Below are 14,905 nucleotides of genomic sequence, written 5' to 3'. Positions count from 1 at the left end.
TATATATATTAGTCCAATAGACCGGCACCCTCCTCCGTCAGGAATATTGCCACGGTGCCATAGTCAAACAATACAGCAAATCCAATATAGGCACTCGTTGGTCTTATTTAAAAGAAACATCTCTGGAGTCAGCAATTTGCAGCAACGTTTCAGGATTTATTTCCCTTCGTCATGTATGAAGCCTGACGAAGCAAAATAAATCCCGAAACGTTGCTGCAAATTGCTGACTCAAGAGGTGTTTCTTTTAAATAAGACCAACGAGTGCCTATATTGGATTTGATATAGATATATATATGTATCAGTGGCGGAACTAGCGAGCAGTGGGCCCAGGTGCGACAAAATGCTTTGGGCCCCCCATCCCATCCAAGTCCACCCCCTCACCCCTGGAGAGGATCTGGTGAGGGGGACCTGCTCAGGGCCAGAGAAATGGATACCTAGCAACAGGGCCGTAACTAGACATTTTAGCACTGTGTGCAAGAAACGTCATCGGAGCCCAACCCCTGCATTCAAAACAGGGGCAGTGCGCGCCGTAGGCGCGTGCAAAAATACATAGTGGCGTGGCTTCGTGGGGAAGGGAGTGTGGCCACAAAATAATACCAATTCATAAAACGGTGCACAGTAGTCTCCATTATTCAAATTACGCCGCACTGTAGCACCACTACACCAGGTAGAGACCCTTTTACACCTTACGGCGGACAGAATCCTCTTTTTACACATTACAGCAGACAGCGTCCCCTTTTTACACATTACGGCAGACAGTGTCCCCCTTTTTACACATAACGGCAGACAGCGTGCCCTTTTTACACATAGCGGCAGACAGCGTGCACTTTTTACACATAACGGCAGACAGCGTCCCCTTTTTACACATAACGGCAGACAGCGTGCCCTTGTTACACATAGCGGCAGACAGCGTACACTTTTTACAAATAACGGCAGACAGCGTGCCCTTGTTAAACATAGCGGCAGACAGCGTACCCTTTTTACACATAACGGCAGACAGCGTGCCCTTGTTACACATAGCGGCAGACAGCGTACACTTTTTACACATAACGGTAGACAGCGTGCCCTTGTTAAACATAGCGGCAGACAGCGTACACTTTCTACACATAACGGCAGACAGCGTGCCCTCTTTACAAATAACGGCAGACAGCGTCCCCTTTTTACACATTACGACAGACAGCGTGCCCTTGTTACACATTACGGCAGACAGCGTCCCCCTTTTTACACATTACGGCAGACAGTGTGCCCTTGTTACACATACGGCAGACAGCATCCCCCTTTTTACACATTGCTGCAGGCAGATTCCCCCTTTTTACACATTACATCAGGCAGATTCCCCCTTTTTACACATTGCGTCAGGCAGAGAAAGAAAGAAAGAAAGAAAGAAAGAAAGAAAGAAAGAAAGAAAGAAAGAAAGAAAGAAAGAAAGAATTATACTCACCCTCTCCGCTGGCTCAGGCTCCTCGGTGCAGCTTATGGTCACGATTCCCGAGCAGGAGAGAAGGAGGAGGAGGGAGGTGGAGGAGGGAGCCGCAGCAGCGCTGTGTTATTGGTGGAGTCACGGCTGCTGCTGCCCCTCTGCTTCACTATAGGCTGTTCTCGGAAGACAGCCTATAGTGAAGCAGAGTGACAGCAGCAGCAGCGCCTCAACCAGTAACAAAGCGCTGCTGCGGCTCCCTCCTCCACCTCCCTCCTCCTCCTTCTCCACCCGTACCGCTGCGCTGTTCTTCTCTCCTGTCCGGGCGGCTGTGTGCTGCGGGCAGCGGTTTCCCGCAGCACACAGCGGCATGTAATGAGTCAGTTTGACTTATTACATGCTTTGGGCCCCTGGACAGTGGCGGGCCCCAGTGCAACGCACTGGTTGCACTGGCGGTAGTTCCGCCTCTGATATGTACAGTATATATATACACTGCTCAAAAAAATAAAGGGAACACTAAAATAACACATCCTAGATCTGAATGAATGAAATATTCTTATTAAATACTTTGTTCTTTACATAGTTGAATGTGCTGACAACAAAATCACACAAAAATTATCAATGGAAATCAAATTTATTAACCCATGGAGGTCTGGATTTGGAGTCACACTCAAAATTAAAGTGGAAAAACACACTACAGGCTGATCCAACTTTGATGTAATGTCCTTAAAACAAGTCAAAATGAGGCTCAGTAGTGTGTGTGGCCTCCACGTGCCTGTATGACCTCCCTACAATGCCTGGGCATGCTCCTAATGAGGTGGTGGATGGTCTCCTCAGGGATCTCCTCCCAGACCTGGACTAAAGCATCCGCCAACTCCTGGACAGTCTGTGGTGCAACGTGGCGTTGGTGGATGGAGCGAGACATGATGTCCCAGATGTGCTCAATTGGATTCAGGTCTGGGGAATGGGCGGGCCAGTCCATAGCATCAATGCCTTCGTCTTGCAGGAACTGCTGACACACTCCAGCCACATGAGGTCTAGCATTGTCTTGCATTAGGAGGAACCCAGGGCCAACCGCACCAGCATATGGTCTCACAAGGGGTCTGAGGATCTCATCTCGGTACCTAATGGCAGTCAGGCTACCTCTGGCGAGCACATGGAGGGCTGTGCGGGCCCCCAAAGAAATGCCACCCCACACCATTACTGACCCACTGCCAAACTGGTCATGCTGGAGGATGTTGCAGGCAGCAGACCGTTCTCCTTGGCGTCTCCAGACTCTGTCACGTCTGTCACATGTGCTCAGTGAGAACCTGCTTTCATCTGTGAAGAGCACAGGGCGCCAGTGGCGAATTTGCCAATCTTGGTGTTCTCTGGCAAATGCCAAACGTCCTGCACGGTGTTGGGCTGTAAGCACAACCCCCACCTGTGAACGTCAGGCCCTCATACCACCCTCATGGAGTCTGTTTCTGATCGTTTGAGTAGACACATGCACATTTGTGGCTTGCTGGAGGTCATTTTGCAGGGCTCTGGCAGTGCTCCTTCTGTTCCTCCTTGCACAAAGGCGGAGGTAGCGGTCCTGATGCTGGGTTGTTGCCCTCCTACGGCCTCCTCCACGTCTCCTGATGTACTGGCCTGTCTCCTGGTAGCGCCTCCATGCTCTGGACACTACGCTGACAGACATAGCAAACCTTCTTGCCACAGCTCGCATTGATGTGCCATCCTGGATGAGCTGCATTACCTGAGCCACTTGTGTGGGTTGTAGACTCCGTCTCATGCTACCACTAGAGTGAAAGCACCGCCAGCTTTCAAAAGTGACCAAAACATCAGCCAGAAAGCATAGGAGCTGAGAAGTTGTCTGTGGTCACCACCTGCAGAACAACTACTTTATTGGGGGTGTCTTGCTAATTGCCTATAATTTCCACCTGTTGTCTATTCCATTTGCACAACAGCATGTGAAATTGATTGTCAATCAGTGATGCTTCCTAAGTGGACAGTTTGATTTCACAGAAGTGTGATTGACTTGGAGTTACATTGTGTTGTTTAAGTGTTCCCTTTATTTTTTTGAGCAGTGTGTATATTATAAGGGCACGGTCGTGCCCTTATATTAAGGCTGAATCGAACAAACGGAATTCTCCCATAGGGAACTTCAGAGATGGGGGCATGGTGTTTGAGGGGCTACACTTCAAACGTGATTAGACGTACCGAGCTGAAATTTGGCATGGACGCGTAGAATCGTCACCCGGTGCTGCATGCCAAATTTCAGGGCAAAATAATAAAAACTGAGGAATTGGTAGTAACCTAAAGTTTCAACTGTCAGTTTTTTTCTGCAACTTCCTGTATGGCTTTTTGACAACGTTTTCCTATAGAGTGAATGAGGAGATTTTTGGGAAGGCATAACTCAGGGTAGAGGACAAAGAAAGACTTGGGGTTTGTTTTATTAGACAGAGTATGTCCCAGTGTAGTGCCTTTTGGGGTTGTGGTTTTTGAGAAAGTTATAGTTTTTTTTTAATTAAGTAAAATATGCCCCATTTTAAAGATAGGGCTTTTCAATTTGTTGCGCCTGCGCAGTGGCCGCCAGCAGGGGGTGTACAGAGAGTAGCTTCACTTGAGTGGAGCAATATGGCTGATCACTCCTCACATAGCCAATTTATTTTGTGATTATAAAAATAATTAGATCTATATGTATTATACAAAATGATTGGGGGGTGTTTTGGGACTGAGTGGATGCTGTCTTAGTCTTTTTTTAGTTATGGTGTCGTGTCAGTAAAAATATATTACATCCGTATTATGCTGTGAGCGTGGCCAGGCAGTTTAGATGACGTCACTTAATTTATTCATGTGTGTGCCGCAATGCCAGATGGGGCGGCAAATTCAAATGTGCTCTTCTACTCTATGTGACTGTGTACATTGCTGCCTGGCCGGCCGCCCTGTTGCTGCTGCACCTGAAGCTGGCACACAGTAGCAGCAGCACAGGACATGTGACAGGAAGACAGAGCGGGCAGCTAGTCGCCCCTGCCTGTCCCCATCACGATTGCCTCTCAGCAGTGACAACCTCGGCAGAGTGATCCCGGGCCGGGCTCCCAGCAGCGCTGTGCACTAGTGATTCATGCGCTCGCTGGGCCCGGTGCAAAGACTGCAGTTCGCCTGCGGGTAGCCTGATCTGTGTAACCCGCTGGACCTGCAGTGACTGGCTTCCACTACCTGCGGGGGCATGAGAATCGGAGGTTACCAGCAGCTACTGGGGATCCTCTGTGACCCTATCTCCCGCTCTATGCTCCTCCTCTACCTGACACTAATGTGCTCCAAGAGTCGGGAGGGCACCGGCCACCTGTACTGCCCCCTGCTGATGACAGTATTTTGGGTGTGGGTGGGTTACTATGGTGCGAGTGCCGGGCAGGAGGCACAGGACACATGCCCACTGTCAGCGCCCGTCATATGCTCCAGAGTCCTGGCCCTAGGGCATGGGGAAATCCTAGGGCCATCTGGGCAGGCAGAGCAGCACGGCATACTACTGTCAGTGTCAGCACAGCTGTGAAAGTGAAACTACAGAGGAGTCCGATCAGGGGGCGTGGCTACACGGGTCACTGCTGCCTTCCTGCAATGTGGGAAACTGAGGGGAGGAATGGCTCTGAGCTGCAATACTGAACATTGTGATATGCTGCCATGTAATTGTGATGTGTTAAGGTAAGGGAGGCACCATCTATAAGTGAACATGTATGTATAAGTGTGTGGGTGTGAGTATATATGTGTATGTGTGTGGCTGTGAGTATATATGTGTATGTGTGTGGGTGTGAGTATATATGTGTATAAGTGTGTGACTGTGAGTATATATGTGTATAAGTGTGTGGTTGTGAGTATATATGTGTATAAGTGTGTGGTTGTGAGTATATATGTGTATAAGTGTGTGGCTGTGAGTATATATGTGTATAAGTGTGTGGCTGTGAGTATATATGTGTATAAGTGTGTGGCTGTGAGTATATATGTGTATAAGTGTGTGGCTGTGTGTATATATGGGTATAGGTGTGTGGCTGTGTGTATAGGTGTGTGGCTGTGTGCATATATGGGTATAAGTGTGTGGCTGTGTGTATAAGTGTGTGACTGTATATTTGTACAGCTGTGTGTGTGTGTATCTATATATATATATATCTATATATATATATATATATATCTATATATATATATATATATATATATATATATATATATATGTGTATAAATGTACGGCTGTGTGCATATATGGGTATAGGTATATGCGGATGTATGATTGCGTCAGAGTACGTATGTATAAGTGCACCAGTGTGCGGACGTATGAGAGTGTCAGTGTGTGGCAGTATGAGAGCGTCAGTGTGCGGCGGTATGAGAGCGGCGGTATGAGAGCGTCCGTGTGCGGCGGTATGAGAGCGTCAGTGTGCGGCGGTATGAGAGCGTCAGTGTTTGGACGTATGAGAGCGTCAGTGTGCGGACGTATGAGAGCGTCAGTGTGCGGACGTATGAGAGCGTCAGTGTGCGGCGGTATGAGAGCGTCAGTGTGCGGCGGTATGAGAGCGTCAGTGTGCGGCGGTATGAGAGCGTCAGTGTGCGGACGTATGAGAGCGTCAGTGTGCGGACGTATGAGAGCGTCAGTGAGCGGACGTATGAGAGCGTCAGTGAGCGGACGTATGAGAGCGTCAGTGAGCGGACGTATGAGAGCGTCAGTGAGCGGACGTATGAGAGCGTCAGTGAGCGGACGTATGAGAGCGTCAGTGAGCGGACGTATGAGAGCGTCAGTGAGCGGACGTATGAGAGCGTCAGTGTGCGGATGTATGAATGTAAGAGCATCAGCGCGCGGTTGTTTGAGAGCGTCAGCGTGCGGATGTATGAGAGCGTCAACGTACGGATGTATGAGAGCGTCAGGTAAGGATGTATGAGAGCGTCAGGGTAAGGATGTATGAGAGCGTCAGTGTGCGGACGTATGAGAGCGTCAGTGTGCGGACGTATGAGAGCGTCAGTGAGCGGACGTATGAGAGCGTCAGTGAGCGGACGTATGAGAGCGTCAGTGAGCGGACGTATGAGAGCGTCAGTGAGCGGACGTATGAGAGCGTCAGTGAGCGGACGTATGAGAGCGTCAGTGAGCGGACGTATGAGAGCGTCAGTGAGCGGACGTATGAGAGCGTCAGTGAGCGGACGTATGAGAGCGTCAGTGAGCGGACGTATGAGAGCGTCAGTGAGCGGACGTATGAGAGCGTCAGTGAGCGGACGTATGAGAGCGTCAGTGAGCGGACGTATGAGAGCGTCAGTGTACGGATGTATGAATGTAAGAGCATCAGCGTGCGGTTGTTTGAGAGCGTCAGCGTGCGGATGTATGAGAGCGTCAACGTACGGATGTATGAGAGCGTCAACGTACGGATGTATGAGAGCGTCAACGTACGGATGTATGAGAGCGTCAACGTACGGATGTATGAGAGCGGCAACGTACGGACGTATGAGAGCGTCAGTGTGCGGACGTATGAGAGCGTCAGTGTGCGGACGTATGAGAGCGTCAGTGTGCGGACGTATGAGAGCGTCAGTGTGCGGACGTATGAGAGCGTCAGTGTGCGGACGTATGAGAGCGTCAGTGTGCGGACGTATGAGAGCGTCAGTGTGCGGACGTATGAGTGCGTCAGTGTGCGGACGTATGAGTGCGTCAGTGTGCGGACGTATGAGTGCGTCAGTGTGCGGACGTATGAGAGCGTCAGGGTGCGGACGTATGAGAGCGTCAGTGCGGACGTATGAGAGCGTCAGTATGCGGATGTATGAGAGCGTCAGTGAGCGGATGTATGAGAGCGTCAGTGAGCGGCTGTATGAATGTAAGAGCGTCAGCGTGCGGATGTATGAGAGCGTCAGCGTGCGGATGTATGAGAGCGTCAGCGTGCGGATGTATGAGAGCGTCAGCGTGCGGATGTATGAGAGCGTCAGCGTGTGGATGTATGAGAGCGTCAGCGTGCGGATGCATGAGAGCGTCAGCGTGCGGATGTATGAGAGCGTCAGCGTGCGGATGTATGAGAGCGTCAGCGTGCGGATGTATGAGAGAGTCAGCGTGCGGATGTATGAGAACGTCAGTGTGTGGATGTATGAGAGATGCAGTGTACGGATGTATGAGAGCGGCAGTGTACGGATGTAGGGATGTACAGCAGCGCCGTAACTACGTGTGTGCCATTGGTAGTAGTGCCGCTGCAGCAGTCCCCTCTCCTTCAGCATTGGCTGCCCGGCGCTGCTGTGAATGCTGGGATGCGCTTCCCTCATCCCAGCATTCACAGCGGCGGCCAGCCAATACGGAAGGAGAGGGGACTGCTGCAGTGGTCTACTACCAATTACATAGCGCTGCAGCGGCTCCTGTCCCCCTCCCTCCTCCTCCTTCTTCCCAGCAGCTGCCCGGGATCTGCCACCACGAGGAGCCTGACTGCCAGCGAGGAGAGATGGTAAGTATTTATCTCTCTCTCTCTCTCTCTCTCTCTCTCTCTCTCTCTCTCATATGTCCTAGAGGATGCTGAGGACTCCAAAAGGACCATGGGGTATAGACGGGATCCGCAGGAGACATGGGCACTTTAAGACTTTAAATGGGTGTGAACTGGCTCCTCCCTCTATGCCTCAGTTAGATTCTGTACCCAGAGAGACTGGACACACACTAGGGGAACTCTACAGAGTTTCTCTAGAAAAGACTTTTGTTAGGTTTATTATTTTCAGGGAGCGCTATTGGCAACAGGCTCCCTGCATCGTGGAGCCGCGCCGCCGTCCCCCTCACAGAGCCTGAAGAAAGAAGCCGGGTGAGTAACAGAAGCAAAGAAGACTTCAGTGAAGGCGGCAGAAGACTTCAGATCTTCGGAGGTATCACGCAGCGGTCACGCTGCACGCCATTCCTCCCACACACAAGCGGCACTACATGGGTGCAGGGCGCAGGGGGGGCGCCCTGGGCAGCAATTAAACCTCTTTTAAGGACAGGCACAGCAGTATACAGTGCATAGGCACTGTATACAGACCCCCGCCAGTATAAATAAAAGGGGGACACTAGCGCGCCATTTAGGGGGCGGGGCTTCGTCCTCCAGCTCTAATCAGCGCCATTTTCTCTTCACAGCAAGCTGCAGAGACGCTGGTCATGGCCCTTCACTTCTGTCACAAGTAACAGGGTGCAAAAACAGGGGCGGTGCACAGCAAATTTGGTGTTGTATATATTTATATATAAAAGCGCTGCTAGGTCTGGGACATTGTATATTCCTTCAGACCGGGTGAGGCGCTGGTCGTCAGCTGGCATACTTTCTCTCTGAAGGACCTTACTGTGGGTCTGTCCCCTATAGCCCAGTGTGTTAGTGGGTGTCGGTACGTGTGTGTCGACATGTCTGAGGCTGAATGCTCTTCCCAGGAGGAAGCTGGTGTGGGGGCGGAACAGAATGTGGGAGTAAATCTGTCCGCACCGCCGACTGCTGATTGGGTAGATATCTGGAGTGTCTTAAATGCATGTGTGGCTTTGTTGCATAAAAGATTAGATAAATCTGAGTCTCAGAACCAAGCATGGAGACAATCAATGGGAGATGTTTTGTCACAAACTCAGACCCCCTCGGGGTCACAGAAACGATCGTTTACCCAGATAGCAGACACAGATACCGCCACGGATTCGGACTCCAGTGTCGACTATAGTGATGTCAAATTGAATCCTAAACTGGCTAAGAGCATTCAGTACATGATTGTGGCAATAAGGGACGTATTACATATCCCTGAGACAAGGGTCTGTATGTATAAGGGAAAGAAACCTGAGGTAACGTTTCCTCCCTCTCATGAACTGAACACTCTCTTTTTGAAAGGGCTTGGGAAACTCCTGACAAAAAGTTACTGATTCCCAAGAGAATTTCTATGGCATATACTTTTCCCTCTGAGGATAGGATAAGGTGGGAGTCAACAAAGCTCTAGCACGGTTGTCCAAGAAGGTGGTGCTACCGTCCCCTGACACTGCAGCCCTAAAGGATCCTGCGGATCGTAAGCAGGAAACTACCTTGAAATCTATTTATGTCACTATGGGTATGCTGCTCAGGCCGGCCGTGGCATCGGCATGGGTGAGTAGCGCTATTGAAAAGTGGGCAGATACCTTGTCATCTGAAATAGACCCCATGGATAGGGATAGCGTGCATTTGAAGCTGGGTCATATTAGGGACGCAGCGGTCTATTTAAAGGAGGCTGCGAGAGATATTGGCCTCTTGGGATCAAGGGCCAATGCCATGGCAATCTCAGCTAGGAGAGCGTTGTGGACTCATCAATGGAATGGTGATGCTGACTCTAAAAAGGCTATGTAGGCTCTGCCCTATAAAGGTGGCATTTTGTTTGGTGAAGGCCTCGCGGACCTGGTATCTACAGCTACTGCGGGTAAGTCATCTTTTCTACCTTTTGTCCCTCCACAGCAAAAGAAAACGCCTCAGTATCAGATGCAGTCCTTTCGGTCTAATAAATTCAAAAAAGGACGAGGGTCCTCCTTCCTTGCCGCTAGAGGTAAGGGAAGGGGAAAAAGATTGCCGGCTGTGGCAAGCCCCCAGGAGCAGAAGTCCTCCCTGGCTTTTACCAAGTCCACCGCATGACGCTGGGGATTCGCTGCGGGAGTCCACACCAGTGGGGGCACGTCTTCAGCTCTTCAGTCGGATCTGGGCTCACTCAGGCATGGATCCTTGGGTGCTGGAAATTGTGACCCAAGGGTACAAACTGGAGTTTCAAGACGTGCCCCCTCACCGATTTTTCAAATCGGTCTTGCCAGCTTCTCTTCTGGAAAGGGAAGTAGTGTGCGCTGCAATACAAAAGCTATGTCAACAACAAGTCATTGTCGCGGTACCCCCGTCACAACGGGGAGAAGGGTTTTATTCACGCCTGTTCGTGGTCCCAAAGCCGGATGGCTCGGTCAGACCGATTCTGAACTTAAAATCCCTCAATCTGTATTTGAAAGATTCAAATTCAAAATGGAATCTCTCCGAGCAGTGATATCCAGTCTGGAAGGGGGGATTTTATGGTGTCAGTCGATGTTAACCTACATGTCCACATATATCCTCCACATCAATCTTACCTGAGGTTTGCTGTTCAGGATTGTCATTACCAATTTCAGACGTTGCCGTTTGGGCTTTCCATGGCTCCGAGGATTTTCACTAAAGTAATGGCGGAAATGATGGTGCTCCTGCGAAAGCACGGTGTCACAATTATCCCGTACTTGGACGATCTCCTGATAAAGGCGAGATCAAAGGAGCAGTTACTAAGAAATGTTGCGCTCTCCCTGACAGTGCTGCAACAACATGGTTGGCTCCTGAATTTGCCAAAGTCACAGTTGGTTCTGACAACACGGCTGTCATTCTTGGGCATGATTCTGGACACGGACCTGCAGAGAGTTTTTCTCCCGGTGGAAAAAGCTCTGGAAATCCAGAACATGGTCAAAGGGATTCTGAAACCGGCAAGAGTGTCGATTCATCAATGTACTCAGGTGCTGGGGAAGATGGTGGCGGCCTACGAGGCCATTCCGTTTGGCAGGTTCCATGCCAGGGTGTTTCAGTGGAACCTGTTGGACAAGTGGTCCGGGTCTCACCTGCACATGCACTGGAAAACAAGCCTATCTTCCAGGACCAGAGTTTCTCTCCTGTGGTGGCTCCAAAGTTCTCACCTCCTAGGGGGACGCAGGTTCGGGATCCAGGATTGGATCCTGGTGACCACGGATGCAAGTCTCCGAGGCTGGGGAGCGGTCACACAGAGGGAAATTTTCCATGGAAAATGGTCAAGCCAGGAAGCTTGTCTGCACATAAACATTCTGGAATTAAGAGCCATCTACAACGGCCTTCTACAAGCGGAACATCTCCTGTTGGACAACATAACAGCAGTGGCGTACATAAACCACCAAGGCGGAACAAGAAGCAGAGCAGCGATGGCGGAGGCCACAAGAGTTCTCCGCTGGGCGGAAAAACATACAGGCGCTCTCTCGGCGGTCTTCATTCGAGGCATGGACAACTGGGAAGCAGATTTCCTCAGCAGACACGATCTCCATCTGGAGAGTGGGGTCTTCATCAAGAGGTCTTTGCAGAAGTGACAAGTCATTGGGGAATTCCTCAAATAGACATGATGGCGTCTCGCCTCAACAAGAAACTTCAGAGATATTGTTCCAGGTCGAGGGACCCTTAAGCCAGTGCGGTGGACGCCCTGGTGACGCCCTGGGTGTTTCAGTCGGTCTATGTGTTTCCTCCACTACCACTCATTCCAAAGGTGATAAGCCTCATAAGAAGAACAGGGGTTCAGGCGATACTCTTTGTTCCAGATTGGCCACGGAGGGCCTGGTATCCGGATCTTCAGGAACTGCTCATAGCAGATCCCTGGCCTCTTCCTCTAAGAGAGGATCTGTTACAGCAAGGGCCGGTTGCGTTTGACGGCATGGCGGTTGAACGCCAGATCTTAGCCCGGAAGGGTATTCCCGGTGAAGTCATCCCTACACTGCTTAAATCAAGAAAGGAGGTAACGACGAAGCATTATCACTGTATTTGGAGAAAATACGTGTCTTGGTGTGAAGCCAAGAAGGCTCTTACGGAAGAATTTTAGCTGGGTCGTTTTCTACATTTTTTGCAGGCCAGTGTGGATGCGGGCCTAAAGTTGGGCTCCATTAAAGTCCATATTTCGGCCTTATCGATTTCCTTTCAAAAAGAATTGGCCTCCCTTCCGGAAGTTCAGACTTTCGTGAAGGGTGTGCTGCACATCCAACCTCCATTTGTGCCCCCGGTGGCACCATGGGACCTTAACGTGGTGTTGCAGTTCCTTATGTCACATTGGTTTGAACCTTTACAGAAGGTTGAGTTAAAATTCCTCACTTGGAAAGTGGTCATGCTATTGGCCTTGGCATCCGCAAGAATTAGTGGCCTTGTCTCACAAGAGTCCCTATTTGATCTGCCATGTGGATAGAGCGGAATTACGAACTCGTCAACAATTTCTACCAAAGGTGGTTTCTTCATTTCACATGAACCAACCTATTGTGGTGCTTGTGGCTACTGAAGCTTTGGCTGATTCAAATTCTCTCGATGTAGTCAGAGCTTTAAAGATGTCGCCAGAATAGCTCGTATTAGGAAAACAGAGCCACTGTTTGTCCTGTATGCTCCCAACAAGATTGGGGCTCCTGCTTCTAAACAGACTATTGCACGTTGGATATGTAATACGATTCAGCATGCGCATTCTATGGATGGATTGCCGTTACCGAAATCGGTGAAGGGCCATTCTACCAGAAAGGTGAATTAGGATGGAGGCTGCGCTCACAATAGGAAAAAAGCTGCTATGAGTGCTGCTGGACCTGGAGGCGTCCCACCTCCTATTGACTTGTATGATTTAGGATGGTCAGCGCGCTCTGGGGGGGATATAAGGGAAAAATGGGAATATAGGGTATTGCGGGATGGGAGTGGTACTTGGATAAGTGATTGTGTTGACTGTTTGCGTCTGATTGTAGGTTTTGCACCAATGATCAATCTGATATGGTTTCTATCTGAACTCTTTATTTGTAAATTAGATATGATTAGGTCAGCATCCTAATTTCAATATTGTGTTTGGTCCTTGTCCCACAGTTCCTTCACCACTGTCAGGTGTGTCCTGCAGACTACCCGTTGCAAGGTATACCTTCCTATTGGTATACCGATTGGACCCCAGCTCAGGTAAATGTCAGGTGTACCCTGTGGGTCACCTTTACCATAGGTGTGGTGGATGCCTATGTGCCCTCTGAACTGCGTCCTATTTGAATGTTTGGGGTATGACTAGTGCGGCGTCCCGCCTGTCAGTCCCCTCTCATGTGCGGCTCTGGGTTGTGTGGTCATAGGCTGTGTGTCTTACACTTACCGCCGGGGGCAGGTAACTACCTGCCGCCGGTGACCGCGTCTCTTCCTTCCACAACCTCAGGCCTGGTCCTCTGTGTCCGCGTCCTCCGTCTCCTTCAGTCCGCTGCGTCTTCCTTCTCCTTCAGTCCGCGCGCTTCTCCTGCAGCAGCCGGTCTCCTCCGTTCCCGGGTCCCGTTCTGCCACTTCCTGGTTCGCGCGTCACGTGCGATGTCACGTGAGCGCGCTGTCTGTGGTGAATGCCGCTGTGTCACCTTCTCCAGCCGGAGAAGGGAAGCTGTAAATGGTAATGGTGCGCGAACCAGGAAGTGGCAGAACGGGACCCGGGAACGGAGGAGACTGGCTGCTGCAGGAGAAGCGCGCGGACTGAAGGAGAAGGAAGACGCGGCAGACTGAAGGAGACGGAGGACGCGGACACAGAGGACCAGGCCTGAGGTTGTGGAAGGAAGAGACGCGGTCACCGGCGGCAGGTAGTTACCTGCCCCCGGCGGTAAGTGTAAGACACACAGCCTATGACCACACAACCCAGAGCCGCACATGAGAGGGGACTGACAGGCGGGACGCCGCACTAGTCATACCCCAAACATTCAAATAGGACGCAGTTCAGAGGGCACATAGGCATCCACCACACCTATGGTAAAGGTGACCCACAGGGTACACCTGACATTTACCTGAGCTGGGGTCCAATCGGTATACCAATAGGAAGGTATACCTTGCAACGGGTAGTCTGCAGGACACACCTGACAGTGGTGAAGGAACTGTGGGACAAGGACCAAACACAATATTGAAATTAGGATGCTGACCTAATCATATCTAATTTACAAATAAAGAGTTCAGATAGAAACCATATCAGATTGATCATTGGTGCAAAACCTACAATTAGACGCAAACAGTCAACACAATCACTTATCCAAGTACCACTCCCATCCCGCAATACCCTATATTCCCATTTTTCCCTTATATCCCCCCCAGAGCGCGCTGACCATCCCAAATCATACCAGAAAGGTGGGCTCATCTTGGGCGGCTGCCCGAGGGGTCTCGGCGTTATAGCTTTGCCGAGTAGCTACTTGGTCGGGTTCAAACACTTTTGCAAAATTCTACAAGTTTGATACCCTGGCTGATGAGGACCTCGTGTTTGCTCAATCGGTGCTGCAGAGTCATCCGCACTCTCCCGCCCGTTCTGGAGCTTTGGTATAATCCCCATGGTCCTTTTGGAGTCCCCAGCATCCTCTAGGACATAGGAGAAAATAGGATTTTAATACCTACCGGTAAATCCTTTTCTCTTAGTCCATAGAGCATGCTGGGCGCCCGTCCCAGTGCGGACTCTGGGGGTCATTCCGAGTTGATCGCTCGTTGTTTTTTTTCCGCAACGGAGCGATCAGTCGCTAACGCGCATGCGCAATGTCCGCAGTGCGACTGCGCCAAGTAATTTTGCTATGCAGTTAGGTATTTTACTCACGGCATTACGAGGATTTTTCTTCGTTCTGATGATCGGAGTGTGATTGACAGGAAGTGGGTGTTACTGGGCGGAAACTGAGCGTTTTATGGGTGTGTGTGAAAAAACGCTGACGTATTTTTGAAAAACGCGGGAGTGGCTGGAGAAACGGGGGAGTGCCTGGGCGAACGCTGGGCGTATTTGTGACGTCAAACAGGT

At 50.5% G+C, this 14,905-nt stretch overlaps 1 protein-coding gene across 1 annotated transcript in view; it reads right to left on the bottom strand.

Moving 5' to 3' along the window:
- ROBO1 (roundabout guidance receptor 1) overlaps positions 1-14,905 on the bottom strand; it is a 666,598-nt gene that overhangs the window by 460,967 nt on the left and 190,726 nt on the right. The window lies entirely within an intron of this gene.

This window comes from Pseudophryne corroboree, chromosome 2, assembly GCF_028390025.1.
Source record: "Pseudophryne corroboree isolate aPseCor3 chromosome 2, aPseCor3.hap2, whole genome shotgun sequence".
Taxonomy (NCBI): domain Eukaryota; kingdom Metazoa; phylum Chordata; class Amphibia; order Anura; family Myobatrachidae; genus Pseudophryne; species Pseudophryne corroboree.
This window is presented reverse-complemented; position numbering and strand designations above follow the sequence as displayed.